The sequence below is a fragment of the Sturnira hondurensis genome, unplaced genomic scaffold (genome assembly GCF_014824575.4).
Source record: "Sturnira hondurensis isolate 20B ecotype Veracruz unplaced genomic scaffold, ASM1482457v3 Scaffold0009087, whole genome shotgun sequence".
NCBI lineage: Eukaryota > Metazoa > Chordata > Mammalia > Chiroptera > Phyllostomidae > Sturnira > Sturnira hondurensis.
In genome coordinates, this window is record NW_028081718.1 from 1,390,237 (window position 1) to 1,416,934 (window position 26,698).

General features: G+C 42.1%; 1 long non-coding RNA gene and 1 pseudogene across 1 annotated transcript; one reads left to right on the plus strand and one right to left on the minus strand.

The window, feature by feature from the left end:
• The first annotated feature begins 4,260 nt into the window (after window positions 1-4,260).
• On the plus strand, window positions 4,261-4,778 carry LOC118994040 (hepatoma-derived growth factor-related protein 3-like; annotated as a pseudogene).
• Window positions 4,779-6,718: 1,940 nt separating this feature from the next.
• Window positions 6,719-25,131, minus strand: LOC118994041 (uncharacterized). Its single transcript, XR_005067987.1, has 3 exons — window positions 25,120-25,131; window positions 22,394-22,399; window positions 6,719-6,799 (listed from the first exon to the last, which is right to left on the minus strand). It is a non-coding gene; the product is annotated as an uncharacterized LOC118994041 (long non-coding RNA).
• Window positions 25,132-26,698: the final 1,567 nt, after the last annotated feature.

Below are 26,698 nucleotides of genomic sequence, written 5' to 3' on the forward strand. Positions count from 1 at the left end.
GTGAGACCAGGGAGGGCACCCTAATTCACGCAGGCAGCCCTGAGCTCCTCCGAGCAGCTGCAACCACCTCTGTCTCTTTCCTCCCCCATGGCCTCCTATGTGTGCACTGTCCTGCCCTGAGAGGGAGCGGTTCTTCTGCTTCCACTTTGGGGCTCCCCTCGTGGTCTCCTAGATCCTGGGAGCTCTGCTCCTTAGCGCTGTCTTTATTTCCGACTGCCCTTTGAGAGGTGTGTGGCAATCCTAGACCACGGATGGTGTGAGACCCTGGGCCATGGCTGTAGGCCCTAAGGGTCCTTTATGACCCCGGAGAGATGTGGGTAGGAAGGCACATGGTGAGTGCACAGGGAGCTGCCAAACTGGGCCCCTCTGCCCATGGCCATCCCTTCCCTGCTGTGAGATAGACCACAGGCCAGTCCAGTGCCATCCTGCTGCGTGTCTTCTGAGCTAGGCCACCATACCGCTCATTCCTGATGTCCTACTAAGCCAACCCTGGTGGGCACCTGCTACATGCCAGACATCAAGGTGCTGTATGGGAGCCAAAAGCAGACATGCAGCCCTTGCTGAGGGGGTCTCATTCAGAGAGGTGGTCACTGATGTGGGCACCTGAGCACACAGCCACAGACTCCTGTAGACCTGGAGAGATACAGGTCTACAGCAACAGGTCTGACTCAATGCAGAAAGGGGAAGATGGGCCAGGGAGAGCTTCTTGGAGGAGGTGCCACTGGAGCAGAAAAATGAAGGGTGAGGAGTTAAGTAAGGGATGGTGGGGCTGGGTGAGCAGGGCATCCTGGAAGAGGAAACAGCCTTTGAAAAGCCCCAAAGGATGGCAGTGATGAGAAGAGCCTGGACTAGGGAGCCCAGATGGGATCAGACATGGTGCATGGGGAGAGGCAGAGAAGAGGGTGGTCCTGTCACAGGGGAAGGAGCCCCAGAGGAGCAGGGGTGGGGCTGGGATGGGAGCTCCTCCAGGACATCCAGAAGGAGAATCGTGTAGGGAGCTGGAGTCTGGAGGACAGATCCAGACGACAGACATCCTGGAGTCACTGGTGTATTCTACTTGGTCATGTCAGTCACAGGCTTGAATGAGATCCCGTAGGAGATGGAACTAGATTCAATCGGTCAGCTATTGCTTAGTAACAATCGGGAGATCACGGTGCTAAAACCAGTGTGAATAGCTTTCCCATCTGGGATGAGCTATAGGGGCTGTGCTCAGGCAGGGGCTCTGCTGACTTCAGCTGGGTTTGTTCTCACAGAATTGGGTGAATTTGGGCTGGCTCAGCTGGGGTGGTTCTGCACCACACATCCCTCGTCCTTTAACTGGCTGCTAACCAACGCACACATGTCTCACTGAAATGACAGTCCCAGCAGGCAGGAAGAAACAGGTCCTTTGAAGGACTGGAACAGGCATGCTGTTACTTTTGCCTCGTCCCTGGAGCCAGAGCAAATCACAGTGCTAAACTCCAAGTCAAGAGGCTGGGAGATGTCCTTTGTTTTTTTAGTGGCAAAAACTGCACAGCCCTTACTCGGTGAAGGGCACAGGGAAGGGATGAAAGGGCCAGGCCCCTGCGTGGAGTCCACACCAGCCCTCAGTCTCAGCTGCAGTTGTTCCTGTCCCTGCTGTATGTTGAATGTCTTCGCCTCCCCTTGCATCTCAGGCCCCCAGGTCTCATCTGATCAGGACATTTGGCTCGAAGCTGGGCTCTTGTGAACTGTGTCCTACAGAGGCCCCTCTAGGCCTCCCAGCTTGGATCTGAATGAGAAGCTGTTGGATGCCCCTGTGCTCAGCAGAGTGGTGGACAGAGCACTGGGCCACAGTTCTGTTAGAAAACTGGGGACACAGAACAGTCACAGGCCAGGGCAATTCTCGGGGAGTGTTCCCTGAAATCTGTGACTTGGGGTGGTTTGCAGCCCACTGTTCTGTGGGCTCTGTCCCCTGAGAACACCTTCCCTTTTCACATGTTCATCCCTGACTTTGGCCACTTCTGAAGGACACCAGGACACAGTGATGTCCTCAGTGCGCTTCCTGCCTGAGAAAGGCAGGCCCCCATGGGCCGTTCTACACTTTGCACTATCTCAGTCAATGCTTTTGCCAACATAATTTCTTTTAAAAACTGTGGGCTTTCTATGCAGTCAGTCCAGGTGCCAACAGCCACACACAGAGTTTCTTAGGAAATGGGCCTCCTCAGCCTGCTGATGGGCAGGGCCTGTGTGCACTAAGAGCCTGCTTGTATGGCTCAAGAATCTACTTGGCACACCTTAGTTCTTCCAGAGGTCCTGACAAAAGGCATCTCTCCCACAGTGTTGGTTTGCTTGGTACCCTGAGGCCATGTCTGTCTAATGCAGCATGTGAGTCTGGTTCATTCCCAGCCTGGACTTTCAGCCATGTCCACAATGGGATCCTGGCCAGAGCTCAACCCTCCTGTGCAGTGTGCTTTGGAGATGAGAGCCCCTGAGATCCTGCTGACCCCTCCCTCTGGGGTCCCACAAGAGGTCCTTTCCTCTGGGCATCCCCACAGGGATGCAGGTGCATGCACATATTCACAACACACACACAGGGCCCAGGTGCGAGTTAGAAGGGGAGTGCCCACCAGGAAGGTGCGGGTTAGAAGTGGGTAAAAGAAAGAGGTGGGAGGCAGGTCTCCAGGAGCATCCAGCCTCATAGCGCCAAGCTCAGGACCCATAGATGGGAAGGGGGAACACAAGCTGCTAGACAGGGCATCCCTAGGGTCCCAGAGTGAGGTCCCCAATAAGGGATGCATAAGAGGCAACCACACATTGATGTTACTCTCCTCTTTCTTCCTCCCTTGCCCTCTCTAAAAAAATGAATAAATAAAATCTTTTTTAAAAAGCCTGGCTCTGGACTAGAGTTTCACAGGTAAGTCCTGCCCAACTCACCATGCAGAATTCCTTCTTTTCTCATCCTAGTTATTCTGGAGCTGAACCACCTCCTACCATGGCCACTTGTGGCTATGAGCCCTTGAGATGTGGCTGGGGATTCAATTTTTTATTTTATTTCATTTTAATTAATTATAACGAATAACCAATATCAATTCCACACAGGAAGACTTTCTGATATTGTTAAATTGAAGTTCAGCATATATTAAACTTATTCGGTTGTATAATCTTTTCAGCTTTTTAAAATTTATATGAAGCAAACTAAAATTCACTACTTTGGGTGCACAGTCCTCTGAGTTTTGAGAAATGTACAGAGCGCTGTAATCAAGAGTACACAGGGGTACAAACAGGTCTGTTCCCCAAATGTCCCTCCTGCTTCTTTTTAGCTAAACCCTTCCTCCACCTCTCCATCCTGGCAACCACTGATCTGTCCTCTGTCCTCATTTGGTAGCAGCTAGGAATGAGTGGCCAGAGGGGAAATAAAGGCAGGGCCCTCACCATTACAGTCTAACCAAGACTAACCTCCTGTTATGACACAGGAGGCCAGAAGCAGAGGAAGGCATGTCTCACCAGGTGACAGCAGCCCTGAGCTTGGTTTGGTAAGCTTGCTGTCCCCAGGGTGGCAGGCAAAACAGCCTGGGAGGAGGGGAGAGTCCCTGAGACGGTGCTGAGGAAAGCAGCTTCTGTAATGATCTCACTAATATTGCTGGGCATCTTGAATGTCACAAGCAGGAATTGTACAGGAAGTGGGGGACAGGCCTTGAGATTCTGTGCTGGGAAAGGGAGCTTCTGTAACATCTTCACCAACCAAGACAAACAGCCTTTACTAACTGAGAGAGAAAGCCTTTGTAGGTGTACATTATTCCCAAAGGGGAGAAGGAGGGGAACCTAGAAGCCAGCTGAGGTACATAAACCCCAATCCCCAGTAGTTGGTGCACTTAGATTAGCTAAGCATCCACTTGTAGCCTCAGCTCAAGTGTGTAGAAGAAACTCACTAACAGCTTTACTTCCTTTGTAGGTGGGATATTGAGACTAGCCAGGTGCCTGCTTGTGGCTTCCTGCTTGTATGTGTTTCATAAAAAAAACCTGCTACCTCATTTCCACTATATGTGTTGTCTCTCGTTTTAATTATTTCCTTGCAAGACAAGCAGCAGGTCGGGGAGGAAGGCCTCCTGACTCGGGTCCCTCTCTCCCCACCTGTAACACTATCTTTTATGCTCAATCACTCCACCGTGCAATCTGCCCCAAAGCTGTCAGCCTGCTCTGTCTATGTGTCCATCCCTATATTGCTCGTTAGTTCAGTTTGTTCATTAGATTTCACATATGAGTGAAGTCACATGTTTTTCTCTGACTCATTTTCCCAAAATGAAGGGCTGCCCACACTGGCCGCTGGGCAGATTGACTCCTAAGAGAGGCCAGAGAAGCCACCAGCAAACAAGCATCCTGTCTTCCCTTTGAGCACCCAAGAAATTGCATTTCTAGATCCCAAAGACCTTTCTCCACACAAGGGATACAAAGATGAGTTTCGAAAGTCAAACACATGGGAAGGATTTAATGCAGGATTGTGGGAAATAGAAAATAACCCAGGAGTAAAGTTCACTGGATATGAAGCCGTTCAGCAAAGGGGTTCTTCAGAATCTGGGGAGAGGTGGGCGCACTGCAGGTGTGGGCAGTGAGGCGGAAGGTGATGGGCAGAGGAAATGGAAAAGGCAAAAGGAAGAAAAAAAAGCTGACTCAGAAAGGAAAAGTTGTGTACTTCAGAGAAATCCTTGAACAGTCTCCGAAATCTCCAGGAGGTGGACTTAACCAGGCCTGCAAAGAAGAGGAAAACAAAGGCGTCCAGAGGTGGAGGTGTAGCAGATGCCACCAGAAACACCAGTTGAGACTCACAGAAAACCAGTGAAGGGCCCTGACTCCCATAATGGAGGTGGTGTGCTCAGAGAAAGCACAAGGGCACCGTGTGTTTGGTTGTCTGCTATTCCTGGATTTGGTGGGAACCAGCATGGCCCTCGTTGTCATCGACAGAACCCCAGTGTGTATGCACATTATTCACAGTCCTCCGTTTGTGCTTAAGAAAAGCAAGCACTTTTTAGCCTTTTCTAAAGAGGCTGATTTAATTTCATGTTATTTGGTCACACGAAGTCGCCCTTAACCACTAAAGATTATCAAGATTTCTGCACAAACTTATACATTCCTGTCTAGGACCCTTTCATTGAGGCAGTTGTGTTCTTAAGCTCCCGCCTTCACTCTGCCACCACCAAATGGTTAAATATAAATCCACATCTAAAAAAATGACCACTAACACAATGCATATTTCCTCTCTGCGACAGAACCCAGGAACCAATCCTAGATACATGACATTGGCATATTGAAGATGGAGTTAAAATTGTTCTTTGTTTTCAAAAAAATAAAAATATAATAAAAAAAATGGGCAAAGGCTTTGAATAGACACATTCCAAAGAAGACACACAGATGGCCAATAGACATGAAAAGATGCTCAATGTCACTAATGCATCTTTCACCAGAAAGATGCAAATTAAAACCACAATGATATATCACCTCTCACCTGTCAGAATGACTATCATCAGGAAATCAACAAACAATAAGTGCTGGCGAGGATGTGGAGAAAAAGGATCCCTAGTGCACTGTTGGTGGGGATGCAAACTGGTACAGCCACTGGGGAAAACAGTATGGACTTACCTCAAGAAATTAAAAATGGAACTGCCTTATGATCCAGCAATTCCACTTCTGGGAAGTTATCTGAAGAAACCCAAACACTGATTTCAAAGAATATACGCACCCCCGTGTTCACTGCAGCATTGTTTACAATAGCGAAGACCTGGAAGCAGCCCAAGTGTCCATCAGTGGATGAGTGATTGAAAACGCTGTGGTACATTTACACAATGGAATATTACTTGGCCATAAAAAAGAAGAAAATTTTACCCTTTGTGACAGCATGGACAGACCTGGAGAACATTACACTAAGTGAAATAAGCCAGTCAGAGAAAGACAAGTACCATATGATTTCACTCATATGTCGAATCTAATGAACAAAATGAACAAGTAAAATAGAGACAAACTCTCAGGGAGTGAACTGACAGCTCCATGTTTGTATATGTTGCAAAACGTTCACCACAATAAGTCTAGTTAACATCTGTCCCCATATGCAGTTACAGAATCTTTTTTCTTGTGACAAAAACTGTTAGGGTCTACTCTCTTAGCAGTAATAAGTTTATTGTTCATTGTAATATTATGATTCTAAAATTATTTTATCTATTTTTTTGGATAGAGCAAACAGTGTATACTTATTTTATAAGAAATTGAAATTTTTACTGTTGGGGAAAACAGATGCAAATATTAAATTTTAAAAATAAAAAACTGTGATATTAAATTTTAACGGAAATATCAGTATTAACTCATGATTAAATTGTGTGTGTGTGTGTGTATTTCTCTGCTCTGTCCACTAAAAGGGCTGAGAGCAGCAAGATCTCAGTAACAAAAGCAAATCTAAATGCAGATACCAGATCTTGGTTCTATAAACTATTGGTTGGCCAAAGAGTTCATTTGGTTTTTCCCTAAGGTGACTCTAGTAGCACTTAGTTGTCTTTACTTCATTCAAAACAATTTTGTTAGATTGTGTTGTGACAGCTGTCATATCAGTATTCATTTTAAAAAACTTATCAAAATTGGAGAACTTTTGTGTAGTCATTTTAATATTGAAGACAGAAGAAAATATGTGACATTTTTGACCCATTATGGTTTATTATTTCAAGAAAGGCAAAAACACAAATGAAACAAAAAAGACCTGTGCCGTATGTAGAGAAGATGCTGTGGCTGATCGAATGTGTCAAAAGTGGTTTGTGAAGTTTCCTGCTGGAGAGTCCTCGCTGGATGGTGCTCCACACTTGGGTAGAGCAGTTGAAACTGATACAATCAAGTTGAGACAGTAACTGAGAAAAGTCAATGTTATACCACGTGGGAGATGGTTGACATACTCAAAATATCCAAACCAAGAAAGTTACTGGTGACAATGAAAAATGTGTCTTTTATTTTACAAAAAAAGAACCGAACAGAGATTTTGGCCAACCCAGTAAAAGTAATCAGGTCTCTTGAGGAAGCGGCTGATTCTGGGTGTGGGGCAGCTCAAGCACAAGCAAGGCTGTGACTGTCTGTTGCTTCCAACAGCCAGAAAGCTCCGAGAAAGAGCCTTCATGGCCCAAAATACAGGAGTCCTCTTAAGGGGACTCTCACTATCTCAAATTGGGGTAATTAAGACATATACACCTATACTGATACTCAAAAGAGCAAAAATGAAGGGAGAACCTAAGGGAAATCTCTTCTTTTAGCAGAAGAGTATCAGGAAATAGAAGAGTGGAAATCAGAAAACCATCACTTTGCAAGCCTCCATGTAAAAACGGATCCATGCAAAAATGATGAATGGGCCCTGGCTGGTATAGCTCAGTGGATTGAGCAGGGGCCTGCGAACCAAAGGATCGTGGTTTGATTCCCAGTCAGGGTACATGCCTGGGTTGCAGGCCAGTTCCCAGCAGGGGACACACGAGAGGCAACCCTACATTTGATGTTTCTCTCCCTCTCTCCTTTGCTTCCCCTCTAAAGATAAATTTTAAAAAACGATGAATGGGTGCTGTGCTAACTAACACCCCTGGCTGACAGGTTGTTGAGAAACGGGACGCTCGCTGGCCTGCGCTGGCACCCACAGGAGACTCAGCAGGCACACAATGGGGGAAGGCACCTGTGCAGGGGAGAGGCCTGGCAGCAGCCCCTTCGGCCAAGTGACCACTGTCCTTGCTGTTGATGTGACACAACATGAAGAGCACATACCACTTATGGACTATTGATGTCAAAAGTATATAACCTGAATTATCATGAGACAAAAAACAGGCTAATCACACCCAGAAGCAGAACATTCTACAACCACATTGCCTGGACTCTTCAATAAGAGTCGTTGTCAGTGAAACAAACAAAAATGAAAAGGTGGGGGTGAGGGGTGCTGTTTTAGGTTTAAAAACTAAGGAGACATAACAATGAATGAAGAGACTTAATTAACTCTCAGTTACAATAAGAGACCATGACAGCCACTTGAGACAACGGGGACTCAAAGTGGACCATGTGAGATGACATTATGGAATTATTCATTTCTTAGGTGTGGAAGAGATAGCATGGCAATTCAGTCAAGCATCAGGATGTCTTCCATACATTTTCAATGGCTCAGGGGGAAAAGCATATGTGTATCTTTAAAGTAAAAATGAGGGTCACACCTGTATTACAAGATTGTGGAGTAAAGGGGATGATGAATGTGGGGGGCTCACACTGTGGCGGGCCAGGCAAACCCTCCGGAACCAACCCCACTCGGTAAGCACTCCCTCCGGGCGGGCCTTGGGAGCCAAAAGGCAGCAGCAGCTAGTTGGCCTTGTCTCCCAGTCCCAGAACAAGGGTCCACCGTGAAGGAAAGGACAGAGTGACAGAAGGATAGCATCTCCCTCTAAAAGCAGCCCCTCCCCTGCTCAGGAGGAGAAAGCCTGTGATGAGTCGAAGGCTATATTAAGACCTTGTAATCCGGGCTGGTGATTCCTCAAATGTGCCAGGAGCCAGAGCTGCCTCCTCTCCCGGGCAGTCACCTCTCCCTGCTTTAGGACCCTTGCAGGCTGTGGGGAGGCCCTCTGGAGAGGCTGAGCCCAGCCCACCCAGTTTTGCCCTGTACTTAGGCAGCACCTTGGAACCCTGACTAAGAAGAGATCCCACGAGCTAAGGAGGACAAAGGGCAGGCAGACTCACAGATCAGCCCTGGTCTCCTGAGACACCTGCTGGACAAGCCAACCAACTCAGATGACATAACACAGACAAGATGGAGAAGAGGGGAGGGAAATCTGAAGGATGTAAAGTATCCCTCTACCCAAACAAACCCAGATTTTCACAAATGAGGTTATTTCCAAGATAAAAAAAGCTACTGAGCAATGTACAGGACACTAACCCCATCTGTGAAGCTGAAACAGATTTTTAAATATAAGTTTTATCAAACACGTTCAGCACAAACGTTTTAAGCAATGCAAATAAATTCAGGAAAATAATTATGCTAATTTTGAGAGCATCAGATTTGGAATTCTTCCATCATGTATAAGAGGTTCTTGACAGTCTAGCCCCAGCGCCTTTTGGGTTTCATCTCTGAACACTCTCTGACAAGTGCTCCTCCGTGGGCTGGGCAGCCTGCCGCCCACCAGCAAACTGCTTTCCACCCGTCTGTGATGAGATATATAAAGAAATAGAAAGTTAGCACTTAGAGACATTTATATCACATGGTCATTTTTCTAGTAATTCACTGTAGTTGGATTTTATAAGGTGCTGGTCCCGACAGATCAGAAATTTAAGAAAACAAAACAAACAGACATGTCCCTTCACCACAGGTGCTAGAGTTTTAAGAAGCACAGCCTGAGACCCACCCCCTGCCCACCCCCTGAGGCCCCAGACTCACCGCCACAGACCCCTTTGCCACTCTAAACATGCTGTTTCCCTTCCCAGGGTTTTCTTTCCATTATACAATAGCTATTTTCAACCGGTGTGCCACAAGAATTGTTAATGCATGCAATACCCCACTATTTAGTCAGGGGCACTGACCTCTCTTCCTTTAAGCTGTCAAATTTAAAAAATGACAACAGCCAGCACAGCAATAGCCATCTGGTATGAATGAATCAAAATATACCTACTTTTTTGTCAGATTGGCAAAAAATCTATTGCTACAGAATTTTGGTAACTACTTTATGTGTGCTGAGATGAAAAATATTGCAAATCACTGTCCTGTTATATTAAACCCAGAGCCTGTCTCAACCAGCTTTCTAACTCTATTTCAGGTTGCAAAATTCTACTTATTTATCCAATCATGAAATGTTTACAAAGGCTCACTATAAATTTTACATAGATTTTTAAAGCATGGATATCAAACAGTAGTCTTTCCCTCTTCATGTGACTATGTACATTTGGTAGTCAAATGTAATTTCAGATGACAATTTGCTGGATCAATTGGATGCTAAACCTTATTTTTTCATGTTTAAGGTTGGCATCAAAATATAAAGACTAAATGATTCGCACCTTCCAGAAATGTTCTACCAATTACTGCTAACATTTAGCAAAATTTGTATGGAATACTTTTTTGTTGCGCCAGACTGCAACCTCTAAATCAGAACCCCCATACAGATGAGGAAGTTCTGTCCAAACCCAGAGGCCTACAAACACTTGCCCCCCGAGACAGAAAGTTTACAGGGCAACTCACAACACAGCAGACCAAAAGAACAAAGCCAACAGCAAGGAGTTGGGCTGAGAAGGCTTAGGAGAGCCGGGCACGATGGGAAAGGGCTGCATTCAGCAAGGCAGCACACCAACGGTTAGGCCAAAGTCAATGATCAGCATTCCAGTAACAGACTGTTAGGTACTCTATGTAATTTGTGGTTTCTTACATAGTTTTGTTTTCAAAAGAGACAACATTAGGCTCAAACCAAAGCCAAAGCCCATATTATTTATTCTCTCCCAAGCCAAAGAAAAACTTTAGTATCCCACAGAACTTGAATCCCCGTATTCTCAAATATAACCAGGTCCAAACGTATACAATTCTATTGCACTTGCAGGTAAGCCCAGAAGTGGACGCATCCTCTCAGCGGGAGCAGTACTGCAGAGACCATAGGTGACAGACGGACACCACACCCTCTGTTCGTTGAAGCAATGCTTGGTGCTAACATGAGGGAACATGTTAAAATAACACAGCCTCTCCCCTCCGCCCAGCTTGATTTATAATCACGGCCTCCCCTCCCTCAGTGACCACCCCCTCCCTCCCTCTGTCTGGGGTAGGGGGCTGGTGTGGGAGAAGAGATGCAGACACAGCACACGTGTACCACACACATCATCTCCATGGGGCCTCAGAAAAGACAGCAGCAGCATGTGACCCTGGTTGATCTGGGAAGCTGCAGTCACCTTTACCTTGTGTAGGGTATTCTCAAAGCATAATTCCCGTGACTTTGTTTTTAAACAAATGCAACAACAATTACTATTTATTAGTTACCACTGAGCACCTTAAAGACACTATTTCTTTTTCTCTTCATTAAGTAGATACCATCATTGTCCCCATTTGACAGGTAAAGAAACTGAACTGGAGTCTGAGTGGAACTGCTGCTTCTAAGGAGAAGCAGGATTCCTAGATTAATGTTTAACACTTGGGCTCTTCTCTGCCAAAGCCTGAGATTCACACACCTCGTAGATCAGACACATGTTGTCTTGGCTGCCAGCTTTCAGGAGTCGATCGGATTCGTACAGTAGCAACTTTAACAGTTACAGCAAATGATCAGTTCTCCCCCTGGCATGAGCTGCCTCCATCCACCCTTTCCCTACAGGCCACCAAAAATCCTTCCTGAGTCCCTGCCAAGGTAAGTTCTAGGTGCTTGAGGGGAAAAGATTTGATTATAGCAGGTATTACCTTGTCAGTAATTGCTTGAATCTGAAACAGTCTCAGCAAAGAACTTTCTGAGCCCGCCATTCATTTCATTCCAAGGTCATCAAAAAAATCTAATAGTGAGGATTTCTTAATTTTCTAGGTTGGGCAGTGCAGGTGTTAGTATTTCATGGAAACGCCCAGGTGGGCTGTTCCAGGTGTCCCTGTCCTGGATTTGGTGGGTTTTCCAAGAATATCGATGGGGGAAAGGTGTATTCCTGGCAGTGCCTTCAGTGAACGACAAAACAGGAAGAGGCCAGTGTACCCCTGTACCCCTGGCTCTTATGTAGTCACTGGCAGTGCCAGGGGACATGGGAAAGTGAGAGCAAAAGAGGAGGGAAAAGGAAGAGCTGGGGGCATAAGGAGGAGAAAGAGGATGTACTGAGGGAAGTGTCACTTTCACAGGTGGGGAATAAGACCCGTCCCATGACAAAGGCTCAAGTCTCCCCTCAACACAGGAAGGGCCAATGTCCCAAAGAGCATACAAATGATATTTCAAAGATTCTTCCCTGTGTTTTTGTAAAACAAGAGCACAAAGGTGCACATTTTACTTACCTAGGACTGGCCAGGAATATGACATGACTCTAAAAGTCACAGGAGTCTTGCACAAAGTGCACAGACATGCACAGAAACAGGCAGACAGGCGGTGGATGGACTCCAGCGACAGGACATATGAACATCACATGACACCACTGCAGCTCTCTCCCCATCTCTCAGTGGGGACAAGGCTTAAGGATTTCTTTTACCTTAGAAATTATCTGTCTCTGCAACGTATGCACAATGAACACTTCAAAACCCAAACCACACCCCAGGGCTCAGCTCAGATGGGGTTCTCTCACTGAGGTGCCCCGCTCACCTCAGCCAGATGTGCTCCTTCAGGCTCTGAACCCCTCGGCCCTTCACTCCCTTCTCTTTTATAGCTTTCAGCACAGGCAGACACCATAGAGTGAATCTGAAGGTGTGTCAGTGGCTTTGCCATCTATTTCTGTGTGTTTTAGAAAAATGACTTCCTTACCAAATTTTACTGTTTCTCATCTACAAATGGGGTTAATCACATGGGGGAGAACAGATATTTTAAATTGCTATTTTATGACTTTGGTAACTGAGACTCAGAGAAGTTAAATAGTTTGACTAAAGCCCAAAGCTAATAATAAAAATATTTCTTTTTCTTAAGGTTTTATTTATTTATATTTTTTTTAGAGAGAGAGAGAAAGAGAGGGAGAGAAACATCCATGTGCAGCTGCCTCTCATGTGGCCCCCACTGGGGACCTGGCCCACAACCCAGGCATGTGCCCTGACTGGGAATTGAACCAGTTACCCTTTGGTTTGCAGCCCACACTCAATCCACTGAGCTACACCAGCCAGGGCCAAAGTTGATAATAAAAATATTTCTAAAAATGTATGTATATTTTCCATTGTATCACAATTACCTCCTACAAGACTGAATCTGTGAGTTGTAGAACAATTGTATTCTAATACATACCTGTTTCATGAATTTCTTCCTTTCCACTATTAGGGGAAACACCTACCTAGAAAATTTGTGCTGTTGTTCTCGAAAATTATTTTGTAAGTAATTCATCAGCATGGCATATTTATATAGATATGGAATTAGAACTACCCATGTATAAAGCACATCCTTATTTTGTCCCTCAAACACTTGGGCAAAAAAACTGCACATTATATACAGCACAATACAGTAATACAAGATACAAAGAAAAGTTAGGCAAAGGGATTAAAAAGTACAAATTGACAGTTACAAGATAGTGTCAAGGATGTAAAGGGAACATATCACTAATACTGTAATAACCATGTATAATGCCAGTGGGTACTAACTAGACTTATCAGGGAATCACTTTGTAAGTTATATAAATGTCTCACCACTGCTGTATACATCTGAAACTAATATATAAATGCATGTCAACTGTAATTGGAAAAAAAGTTAAGATAACTTGAACAATAACCAAGCTAGTAAACTTTAACTACTAGACATGAAGACCTATTATGTAGAGCAACAGATGAATAAACAGACCCCAAATGAAAGAATAGGAGAATTCTCAGGAAGAAGAACTAGATAAATTGGAGGCAAGTGATTTATCAGATACAGAGTTTAGAGTAAGGATTATAAGGATACTCAACAGCATGAAAAAAGACATAGAAAGCATAAAAAACAACCAGTCATAAATAAAGAATGCAATATCTGAAATAAATAATACTCTGGAAGGAATAAATGGTAGGCTAGATGAAGCAGAGGATCAAATCGGTAATTTGGAAGACAAAGTAGAAAAAACACCCAGGTAGAGCAGCAAATAGAAAAAAATTTTTTTTTAAATGAGGAGAGCTTAAGAAACATTTTGGACAACATGAAGCATAACAACATCTGCATCATGGGAATAGCAGAAGGAGAGGAGAACAATCAAGGGATCAAGAAACTATTTGAAGAAATAATGACTGGAAAATTTCCTAATCTGGTGAAGGAAAAAGACACACAAGTCCAGGAAGCTCAGAGAGCCCCAAACAAGCTGGACCCAAAGAGGCCTACACTGAGATACATCATAATTAAAATGATGGGGCTTAAAGACAATGAGAGAATCCTAAAAGCTGCAAGAGAAAAACAGGTGATTACATTGAAGGGAGCACCAATTAGATTGTCATCCAAATCCTCAACAGAAACATTTCATGCCAGAAGGGAGTGGTGCAAAATATTCAAGATGATGAAAGCATGACCTGTACAACAAAGGCAACTTTACCTAGGAGAAATAGGGAGTGTCTCAGATAATAAAAGCTAAAGGAGTTTGTTAACACCTAGCCATTAGTGCAACAAATGCTGAAGGGTTTCCTTTATGAAGAAAAAAAAAAAGGAAAATAGTCTAACAATAAAATGTCACTACATATGTATCTATCAATAACCACCTTAAATGTAAATGGCTTAAGTGCTCCAACCAAAAGATGTAGGGTAGCCGAATGGATAAGAAAACAGGACCCATATATAAACTGCCTCCAAGAGACACAACTCAGATCAAAGACACAGACTAAAAGTAAAGGGATGGAAAAAGATATTGCATGCAAATGGAAAGGGAAAAAACACTGGGGTAGCAGTACTTATATCTGACAAAACAGACTTTAAAACCAAGGCTATAGTAAAAGACAAAGAAGGACACTACATAATGATAAAGGGAACAATCCAACAAGAGGCATTAACCCTTGTAAACATATAAGCACCCAACATAGTAGCACTGAAATATGTAGAGCAAATCTTGATGGACATAAAGGGAGAGATTGACAGAAATACAGTCATAACAGGGATTTTAACACACCATTGACTTCAATGGATAGATCTCCTGGGCAGAAAATCACCAAGGAGACAGTAGCCTCAAATGACATACTAAATAAAATGGATTTAATTAATACCTTCAGAGCATTTCACCCTAAAGCAGCAGAATATACATAATTTTCAAGTGCCCATGAAATATTTTCTAGGATCGACCAAACGATAGTGTGCCACAGCCTGTTTGGGGGGGGAGGTCCCTGAGGGCGGGGGCAGGGGTGGGGGGTGAGGGGAGATTAAGAAAGATATAGACACAGACAGTTTAAGGAAAAGCAGGAACCAGGTGGGACATTATCCTCTGATGGAGAGACAATGACCCTGAACATGGTCTCAGTGTTTATTTTATAAGGGTTGGTTAGATAAAGCTCAAGGACATTTCACAGGCTCTGGGAAAAACTGCAGGCATAATTGCTCAGTTCCTAGGTTATCTAAGTAATAAATATTTCTTCTGCAAAAGTTACAGTCGCATTCAGCTGAAGCTTGTAGTTAACTATTTAACTATCTCCTTCTTAACCCCTGTGGGTTCCAGCTGTATGAGGCCAGCCTTCACCGTTCTCCACAATGGTACACAAAACCAGTCTCAACAAATTTAAGGTATCCACTTTAAACTATCTTATTCAACATAGTACTGTAAGTCCTAGCTACTGCAAATAGACAGGTAGAAGAAATAAAAGAAATCCAAACTGGAAAGGAAGAAGTAAAACTGTCATTATTTGCAGATGACATAATACTGCATGTAGATAACCCCAAAGATTCCACTAAGAAACTGCTAGAACTGATACATGAATTCAGCAAAGTAGCAGGATCCAAAATTAATATCGAGAAACCATTGGCAATTTTATATGCCAATAAAGAACAGAAATGGAAATTTAAAAAACTATCCCATTCATAATTGCTTCAAAAAGAATAATACACCAAGGAATAACCCTACCCAAGAAAGTAAAAGATCTGCACTCAGAAAATTACAAGACACTGAAGACAGAAATTGAACACAATACAAATAAGTGGAAGCATATACCATATTCATGGATAGGAAGAATTAATATCATTAAAATGTTTATGTAACCCAATACAATCTATACATTCAAATGCAATTCCTATCAAGATTCCAGTGACAACTTCCAGCCAAGATGGAGCCATAGGTAGACACACTGTGCCTCCTCACAAAGCCAAAAGAAGGACAACAACAATTAAAAATATACATATTCAGTACTGACAGAAAATTGAACTGTATGGAAGTCCAACAACCAAGGAGTTAAAGAAGAAGCATTCATCCCAACCAGTAGGAGGGTGGAGATGGGTGGCCAGGTGAAGAGGACTCCAGGCAAAGCGGCAGCTGGTGGACCCTGGACACACAAGATAGCAGCGGGCAAACCCAGAGAGGTGGCAAACTGTAGAAGGGCGTGGCACACAAGGTGGCTGGCAGACCAGGCAGTCCCACATTCATGCACAGATAAACCAGGTGAAACTGGGGAGCAAGACAGACCACGTAACCCAGGGTCCCAGCACAGGGAAATAAAGCCTCAAAACACCAGTTGAAAACACCTGTGAGTGTTGAAGTGCCAGGAGAAACTCCCAGCCTCACAGGAGAGTTTGTTGGAGAGACCCACAGGATCCTAGAACGTACGCAAGCTCACCCACCTGGGAATCAGCACCACAGGAGCCCAGTTTGCTTGGGGGTAGCAGCAGAAGTGACTAAAATCTGGCAAAGAGCAGAGCAAGTGCCATTGTTTCCTCTTGGACCCCTCCCCCACATACTGCATCCCAACCCAGCAACTGGGTTGCCCCACCCTGGTGAACACCTAAGGCTCCGCCCCTCATTACATAACAGGTGAGTCGAGACAAAAAAATGGCCTACACAAAAGAACTGATCGAAGTTACAGAAATAGTACAACTAAGTGACTAAAAGGTAGCCAACCTATCAGATGCACAGTTCAAAACACTGGTAATCAGGATGCTCACAAAACTGGTTGAATTTGGTAACAAGTTAGATGAACAAATGAAGGCTGTACTAAGTGAAATAAAGGAAAATGTACAGGGAACCAATAGTGATGAGAAGGAAACTGGGACTCAAATCAATGGAGTGCACCACAAGGAAGAAAGAAACAACCAAACAAAAAGAAATGAAGAAACAAGAATTCAGAAAAATGAGGACAGGCTTAGAAACCTCCAGGACATCTTTAAATGTTCCAACATCTGAATTATAGGGGTACCAGAAGGGGAAGAGGAAAAGCAACAAGTGGAAAACTTATTTGAACAAATAATAAAGGAGAACTTCCAGCCCTGGCTGGCGTAGCTCAGTGGATTGAGCACAGGCCTGCGAACCAGAGGATCTCGGTTCGATTCCCAGTCAGGGCACATTCCTGGGTTGCAGGCCAGTTCCCTGCAGGCCAACTCCCAGCAGGGGATGCACAAAAGGCAACCATACAGTGATGTTTCTCTCCCTTTCTCCTTCCCCTCTAAAGATAAATAAATAAATAAAATTTAAAAAAAATAAAGGAGAACTTCCCCAGTCTGGCAAAGGAAATAGACTTCTAGGAAGTCCAGGAAGCTCAGAGAGTCCCAAAGAAGATGGACCCAAGGAGGAACACACCAAGGCACATCATCATTACATTACCCAAGATTAAAATGAAGAGAATTCTAGAAGCAGCAATAGATAAGGGGATAGTCACCTACAAAGGAGTTCCCATCAGACTATCAGCTGATTTCTCAAAAGAGACCTTGCAGGCAAGGAGGGGCTGGAAAGAAGTATCCCAAGTCATGAAAGGCAAGGACCTGTATCCAAGATTGCTCTATCCAGCAAAGCTTTCATTTAGAATGGAAGGGCAGATAAAGTGCTTCTCAGATAAAGTCAAGTTAAAGGAGTTCATCATCACCAAGCCCTTATTATATGAAATGTTAAAGGGACTTATCTAAGAAAAAGAGGATAAAAAACATGTATAGTAAAATGACAGCAAACTCACAATTCTTAACCACACCTAAAACAAAAAGAAAAGCAAACTAAGCAAACAACTAGAACAGGAACAGAACCACAGAAGTGGAGATCACAAGGAGAGTTAGCAACAGGGGAGTGGGAGGAGGAAAGAGGGAGAAAAGGTACAGAGAATAAGTAGCATAGATGGTAGGTAAAAAGTAGACAGGGGGAGGGTAAAAATAGTATGGGAAATGTAGAAGCCAAGAACTTATAAATATGACACATGAACATGAACTAAAGGGAACGAATGTGGGTGGGAGAGGGGGTGCAGGTGGAGGGGAGTTAAGGGGAAAATAGGACAAATGTAATAGCATAATCAATAAACTATATTTTTAAAAAATTCCAGTGACATATTTAATTGAACTAGAATAAAATTTCACAAATCTATATGGAACCACAAAAATCCCCTCATAGCAACAGTGATCCTGAGAAAGAAGAACAAAGTCAGAGGAATCACACTACCTAATACCAAACTATACCATAAGGCCATAGGAATCAAAACAGCATGACACTGGCATAAAAACTTATACATAGTCAATGGAACAGAATAGAGAGATCAGAAATAAGCCCACACCTTTATAGTCAATTAATATTTGGCATATTGGATGATGTAAGTACATACAATGAGCTAAAAATAGTTTATTCAATAAATGGTGTTGGGAAAATTGAACAGACACATACAGAAAAATGAAACTAGACCACCTTTTAACACCACACACCAAAATAAATTCAAAAGGCATCAAAGATTTAAATATTAGACCTGAAATCATAAAAATCATAGCAGAAAACATACACAGCAAAATCTCAGACATTCTTCATAGCAGTATTTTATTGGATGTATCTACTCAGGCAAGGAAAAAATAAGTAAGTTAGATTACATCAAACTAAAAATATTTTGCACAGCAAAGGAAACCCCCAACAAAATAAAAAGACAACACATACAATGGAAGAACATATTCACCAATACATCTGATACATGGTGAATATCCAAAATTTATAAAGAACTTAGAAATTGAATACCAAAAAATTTTTTTCGTGGGCAGAGGACATGAATAGACACTTCTCCAAAAAGGACATACAGATGGCCAATACACATGAAAAGATGCTCAACATCACTAATCATCAGAGAAATACAAATTAAAATCACAATGAGATACTGTCTCACATATGTTCAAATGGCTATCATCAACAAATCATCAAACAAGTGCTGGCAAGGATGTAGAGAAAGGGGAACCTTTTTGTACTGTTGGTGTGAATACAGACTGGTGCAGCCACTGTGGAAAGCAGTATGGAGATACCTCAAAAAATTAAAAACAGATCTGCATTTTGACCCAATGATCCCACTTCTAGTAATGTATCCAGAACACAAAACACTCATTTGAAAGAACATAAGCACACCTATATTCATTGTAGCATTATTTACAATCGCCAAGATATGGAAGCAGCCTAAGTGTCTACCAACAGATGAGTGGACAAAATAAATATGAGACATTTACACAGTGGAATACTACCCAGCCATAAAAAAGAACAAAACTTTACCCTTTGCAACAGTATGGATGGACCTGGAGAACATTATGCTAAGTGAAATAAGCCAGTCAAAGAAATACAAATACCATATGATTTCACTCGTATGTGGAATCTAATGAACAAACTGAACTAACAAGGAAATGGGGTCAAACTCATAGGTGGAGCTCAGGGGTAGAGGGATTGGACAAAAAGGAAAAAGGACTCGTGGACATGGACAACAGTGTGGTGAGTCCACACTGTTGTAGGATTACACCGTCCTACCCTACTGTGGGTAGGATGGTATAATGGGACTAAAAGGTAATGGAAAAAATACAATAAATATTAATTTTTTTTAAGTAAGGTCTAGAGCCTAAACTATCAGGGGCTCTGATCACTCAGAAAAGTCTCTCTAAACAATATGGTCTGGCCCAAGGCAATAGACAAAGGGAAAGGAAGCCCACTCCAAATGGGAAAAACCCACAGTCTTAAGAACTTCCCCACAAGGGACAACAATGAAAGCAGTCATAAATGCTGCAAGCATTTAAATAGTTTTAAATTGCATGGTTTTCATTCAAGAGACCTTAAGCATGATCAGTACTGAAGAATGCTTGCTAAATGATAATGCGGCTTTGTGTGTGTGTGTGTCACTGGTTATACTGGGAGATGTGTCTGTCTACCATTAGCTCTGGGTGTGGGTTTGTCTATTATTGCTTCCATAGTGTGAGTGCATCTCTCTGTCCATCCCTGGCTCTGCAGGTGGGTTTGTCTGACAACTAAAAAGTGATACAATTCACTATTACTGGGAGTGAGGAAATTATGGTGAAAACATAATTTAGTGCTCCCTTTCCTGGGGCCAACTGAAGAAACAGCTTTCCTTTCTTGCAATAAACTATAAGAATGCTGAGAACAACATAACTGAAACACAGATGTGCTAAAAGAAAAAGGGGATGGGAACTCCCTAAGTGTCCAAAGTAAAGGGGATAAAAAGCAGTGGCAATGACAGGGAGGAACTTGTGGGGGTGAGGTAGTAGCCCCATGGGCTGGGGCACAACCAATGCAGGAATAAGACGCAGCCCTGGGGCCACCTGGGCAGAGTCCAGTACGATGGATCTCTTGGTGATCTGGATGAATGAGGAGAAGAAGGCTAGAAGCTTCTGTCTTCTTCTCTGCTGGTCCAGAGACACAGCAAGGACATGTGCTGGTGACTCAGGGATTGGGTACACAACCACCAAGAGATCCAAACCCAGAGCCCAGCCCGGCCAAGGTGCAGAGCCCCAGTCCACCCCGTGCTCCTGCAGGACCAGGAGGAGCTGCCCACCAACAGAACACCTCTGGGAGCCCAGGAGAGCAAAGGCTACTCCACGCTGTAGGAGTACCTGTGCACCCTAGGGTACGAGGGCATCCATCCCACTGAACTACCGCCCCTTCCACACAAAGAAGTGCAGTGGCTAGGGAGCACAAAATGCAAAACTTTAGAAATTTCAGTTTCTACAGTTCAAGACAACCTGGGAGAAAAATTTACTTGAGATATGGTTTGACAATTAGCTTTCATATGACACAAAAAGCATAATCTGTAAAAGAAAAATATTGATGTGGACATTATTAAATTTAAAATGTCCACTTTGTGAATGATAATGTTCAAAGAATGAAATGAAGAATGTCTGACCAGAAGAACATATTAGCACAACACATATCTAAAGAAAGATTTGCATTCAAATTATTCAAATGACTACTAAAACACCAGAAGAAACCACACACATCCAAACAAGTACAAGGCCAAGATGTAGACACCTTACCCGAGAATATATACATACCTATATATTACATATATTTTATAAATGCAGTCACATGGGAAACAACATATACAAATTATACAACAACAGGAAAGCCCTAGACAGGCAGCTCAGTTGGTTAGAGTGTTGTCCCAATGTGCCAAGGTAGCAGGTTCAATCCCTGGCCTGGGTATATACAAGAAGAAATCAATAAATGTATAAATAAATGGAACAACAAGTCAATGTTTCTCTCTCTCTCTCTCTCTCTCTCTCTCTCTTTCTCTCTCTCTCTCACACACACACACACACACGCACACACACACACACACATCAGTAAATAAATTTAAAGATAATGGGAAATTTGGGGAAAATGAAATGCATCCTGCATTATGAAAAACAAATTAACAACCAAAGAGATAACTTACCCATTTATAAGAATAGTTTAAACCCCAAAACTGATGTCTCCATATTTAACTTGTTATATGTAGGGCAGGAACAGGTGGTCTAGATACCTCCAGGGTCTGTCTGGGGTTTTGGAAGAGGCCCAGATGTAAACTAAGGGAGAAGGTCTTTTATTTTCTCAGTGATGCACAGTTCTCCTGAGCAGGAACCAGAGAGTGAGCAGAACTTGACTTGGAACCTGCTAGAACCCAGAGTCTACGCACCAAAAGTAAAATAAACTGATGGAGACCCCGGCCAGGCAGTGTTTGCATCCTATAGATGGCCGCTCTGTTGACAGCTTGCAGTCTGCACTGGGGCTGCTGGTGGCCTGAGGCCCTGGGAAGGGGAACTGGGTGGATTGAGACCCTGCATCTCTAGGCTCCCAGGCCACCCAATGACTACCTCCTCTCCAGAGGTCCCGGTCTCTGTGAGTTGCCACGGGGTCCCTGTCCCAACCAAGCAAAGGGACCCTCCAGCCCAGTAATGGATTCCTGTTTGCACAGTGGACCCCCACCCCCTGCTTTTTGTGACAGTTGATCTTCTCTGAGCCCCTGGGGTTGTAGACCCCCTTACTACTCACTGCCCAATATCATGGTTCCTAAAACACTATGGGACCAGCTTTGCTCATTATCCAAACACACCTCTGTTCTCTGCCATCTGGTCCTCAATGTCCACTCTCCAACCAGGAGCCCACCCTAAGCTGCGTCTCATGGACCGCTTTCTCCATGAAAGACCTGTCTGCTCTTGCACCCTTGGTGTGTCCTAATGTTTAGAGGCCCTGCCTGCCTCCCAGGAAGAAGTGCAGCCACAGACCCCAGGCTGGAGATGGGAGCCACCAGACTGCACTGAGAAGGTCAAGGCAGCTTTGAGCCAGAAGCTCCAAATTATGCACTTATTAACAGTAAATAAGTTAAACCCAGTCCAAAGGTTCTTTAAAACTGGCCCTTTGCATCTATTCCCCTTCCCAGTCACAGTGAGTAACACACATCAGACTGAAAAGGGCAAGAATCCTATGAGTGACTTCACAGGTGAGGTGGAAACAACCACCAACAAAGGAAAGAACCAAAAGGAACAGACACATAGATACAAACAAGACAATGGCAACTGTCACAGAAGAACAGAGGTTTGGGAGAGGAGAAAGGGCATCCAAGACATGGTGACAGATGGAAACTAGGCTTTGGGTGATGAGCACACAGTAAAGTATACAGACGTATTGTAAAGCTGTACACTTGATACTCACAGAACTATATCAATCAATGTAACCCCACAAATGTAATTAAAAATACATCATGATGTTTTTGGCTTATAACCTGACTGACAAATTCTGCTTATTACAATCACATGACAAATTAGAAAGTTCCATGGATTTGATTTTTTTTAAATTGATTGACAGAGAGGTCCATCAAACAACATTTTAGTAAGCTTAAAATAGTGCATTTTGCTGTGCATAGTGTGTGCTCTTCTTTGCCCAATTTGAAGGGGAAAATAAGGGTGCACATTATACATGGGTAGTGCCTGAAATACGTTTTATCTGTTCTTCTGTTTTGTAATTATTTGTTACATAAAGTTTCTTGTACCATAGTATGTTAAAAAAAAAGTTAAAATTTCTTTATAATACAAAAAAAGCATCTAAATATAAATAAATAAATAAATAAATAAATAAATAAATAAATAAAGTGAAAGATTTTTCCTGAAAGTTTGGGCCAAGAATGTGGGTGCACATTATACACAGCAAAATATGGAGTAATTTTATTTTTTAAAGATTTGTTTGTTTGTTTGTTTGTTTTAGGAAGGGAAAGGGAGGGAGAAAGAGAATGAGAGAAACATTGATGTGTGGTTGCCTCTCATATACCCTCCTACTGAGGACCGGGCATACAACCCAGGCATGTTCCCTGACTGGGAATTGAATCGGTGACCCTTTGGTTTGCAGGCTGGCACTCAATTTACCAAGCTGCACCAGCCAAGGCAAAATATGGGGTAATTTTAAAATGGTGTATTCACCACTAGTTCCTGAGAAAATGTCAAACATGGTAATTAATTGATCTGAAATGAGATAAACTAAGAAGAGTTTATTAAAATATGAAGTATATGGTAGCCTCCTTAAAACCAGGATGTTAAAAAATAATAAATTCTCTACAATTTCTTTCTAAGTTGTATAACAAGTAACTATACACAAGAGACAAAGAATCAGCTGAGTAGTATCTTTTTTCCTTGCCTCAGTCTAAAACATGACTGTACCAGAGAGGGCTGAGGGGAATGGATGTAAAAGGTGAGGGGGTTGAGAAGTACAAGTTGGAGTTAGAGACTAGTCATGGGGATGTAAATGCCACGTAGGGAATAGTCAGTAATGTTGTAATAATTATGTATTGTGTCAGGTGGATATGAGATTTATCAGGATGATCACTTAGTAAGTTCTATAATGTCTAATCACTAGGTTGTGGACCTAAAGCTAATAAAATATTGTATGTCAACTATAATTTAAAAATTAAAAATAATTTAAAGTCAAAAAAGAAATAAGAAAAACCTATGGACCAGTAGTCCTGACTAAATCAGGAGCAAAAATTCGCAACAAAATGTTAGCAAACCAAATTCAACAATACGTTAAGAAGATGATTTGACATGATCAAGTGAAATTTATTTCTGGAATGCAAAGATGGTTCAACATACACAAGTCAATACATATGAAATATTCCATTAGTAAAATGAAAGAGAAAAATCATATGACCATCTATCTTAATTGATTCACAAAAGAATTAGACAAAATTCAACACTTTTTATGATAAAATATCTGAACAAATTTGAAATAGAAGGAACATACTTCAACATAATAAAAGCCTTTACCACGTACCCACAGCTAGCATCACACTCAATGGTAAAAAGTTGGGCTCCTTTTCTCTAAGATTAGGAAGAAGATCAGGTTACCCACTCTCACCTCTACCATTCAGCATAGTACTAGAAGTCCTACCCAGATCGACCAGACAAAAATAAATAGATAGATAGATAACCTAAAGGCATCCAAACAAAAAAGGTCAAAGTAAAATTAGGTCCATTTCCAAGTGATGTTATCTTGTATATATTTTTAAAAATCTAAAAACTCTACAGAAAGAATATCAGAATATATTTTTTAAATTTGGAAAAGTTGTAGGACATAAAACAATGTACAAAAATCAGTTGTGTTTCTATGTGCTAACAGTGAAATATTTTTTAAAAATAAAGACTATTCCATTCACATTAGCATTCAAAATATAAAATATGAGAAATGATTTAACCAAGGAAGTAAAAGATTTATAAACTTAAAACAGTAAGAGACTGATTATATTAAAGAAGATGTACGTAAATGGAAATACATCCCATGTTCATGGATCATAAGCATTAATGTTAAAATGTCCATGCTATCCCAAGCTATCTATATAGGATTTAATGCAATCCCTGTCAAAATTTCAATGGCATTTTAAGAGAATGTTTTTAATCCTAAAATTTCTGTAGAACCACAAAAAGTTCCAAATAATCAAAACAGTCCTTTTAAAAGATTTTATTTATTTATTTTTAGGGAGAGAGAAAGAGGAGAAAAAGACATGGAGAGGAACATCAGTGTAAGAGAGAAACATTTATCCTTCTCTTATGTGCCCCTATATGGGCCTGAATCTGGCAAGCCAGTCTTGTGCTCTGACTGGGAATCCACTCAGTGACCTTTTGCTTTGTGAGATGACACCCGACCAACTGAGCCATACTGGTCATGACTCGATCTTTATTTTAAAAATAACAAAGCCTGAGCTGTCATACTTCTTATTTCAAATATATTACAAAGCTACAGTAATTAAAACAGTATAATAATGGCAAAAAAAAACAGGCACATAGATCATTGAAACAGAATAGAGAGGCTGGGAAAAACCCCATAACAATAAAATAGTGGAAATAGCATGCCTACTGAACCTCTTTAAATATAAATAAAAGAATGCATGTATACAACATGCAACTACAACAGATAAGAAATTTGCACTTTAATACTTCTGGAAGCAAGCTCACATTTCTTTCTGAAATGTGAAATATTATTTTCAAGCAACATTAATATAGGGAGTTGTGATACTACAAAAACTAAATGTTGACTGAGGAAGCTCTTACTCAAGGTTAATTGGCATGGTGCCTGGTGGGTACTGAAAACATAGTGGGGATGGAGGACACTTGCAAAATACATGATTATCTAACTGCTATGCTGTACCCTGAAACTAATACAAAATAATATTGAATTCAAACTGTAATTGAAAAAATATATAATTGGCAAATCCCACATACTGTTAGAAGAAATGTTATTCTGTTGTTCAAAAGATTCTGACTTTATTATCAAGATAATACGTTTCATTAACAGCTTGTTTTTCTTCCTCAAAAAATTTTTTTGCAAATCTTGCTGTTTATATTTCTCACTTTTCTTGCTTGAATTTGTCATCACTGGCAGTCTGACAGGAACCCAGACTCCTGCATGTAAAATGCAGGTATTCTGCAGTCTCTTCAACCAACTGCCTAAATGTGACCAAGAGAAGGCAGGAAAGGTGTTGTAGATCTGTTGAACATGGAGTAGAGAATGCCTCTTTCTGTGAATTAAAGTTGGGTTGTTTTTCAATAAAATAGAATAAATATAGAAGAATATTTGTGCAGATTAAATATGGGCTGAGGCTCAAGTAGGAAAACAAGGCTCAAGTGGGAAAATCCTCTCTCCCAAATGAGCTTTCATCAGCATATCCCCAGCCCCTAGAGTGTGGGAGTTCCTGCAGTCAGTCAGGTGTTCAAAAACAAAGCTCACCAGCTTCATCTTCTCTGCAGTTCTCTGAAGAGTGATGATGATAGATACATGAGAAGAATGGAGTAAAATAATGGTTTTGTGGTGTGGAAAAAGAAAATCTAAAGAAACACAGTACTGTGAAATACAGTATTTCATAAAGATGCCATAAAGTTCCCAGGGGCATGAAAATATAATTCAGTTTACCTAAAGAGCTACTCAAATTTCTACAGAAGTAATGAGTTTATGTTTCACACATATGGCTTTATACGTAATTAACCATGTAATTTTTAACAAAAGCTCCCCTATGAACACCTAAGTGTTCACCTATGGACATCAGTCTGTCACTCCGCACAAGTCCCAGAGACTCTATTTCAGTCCTATTCTGTGACAATTTTACTTTCAGGGTCTTTCCCTCACTCACTCAGGCATATTCTCCAGGACAAAAATTTTTCTAGAGACAATAAATTAGGAGTAGAAATCCCTCTAGAATATTTCTTTCTACACATATAGCCCC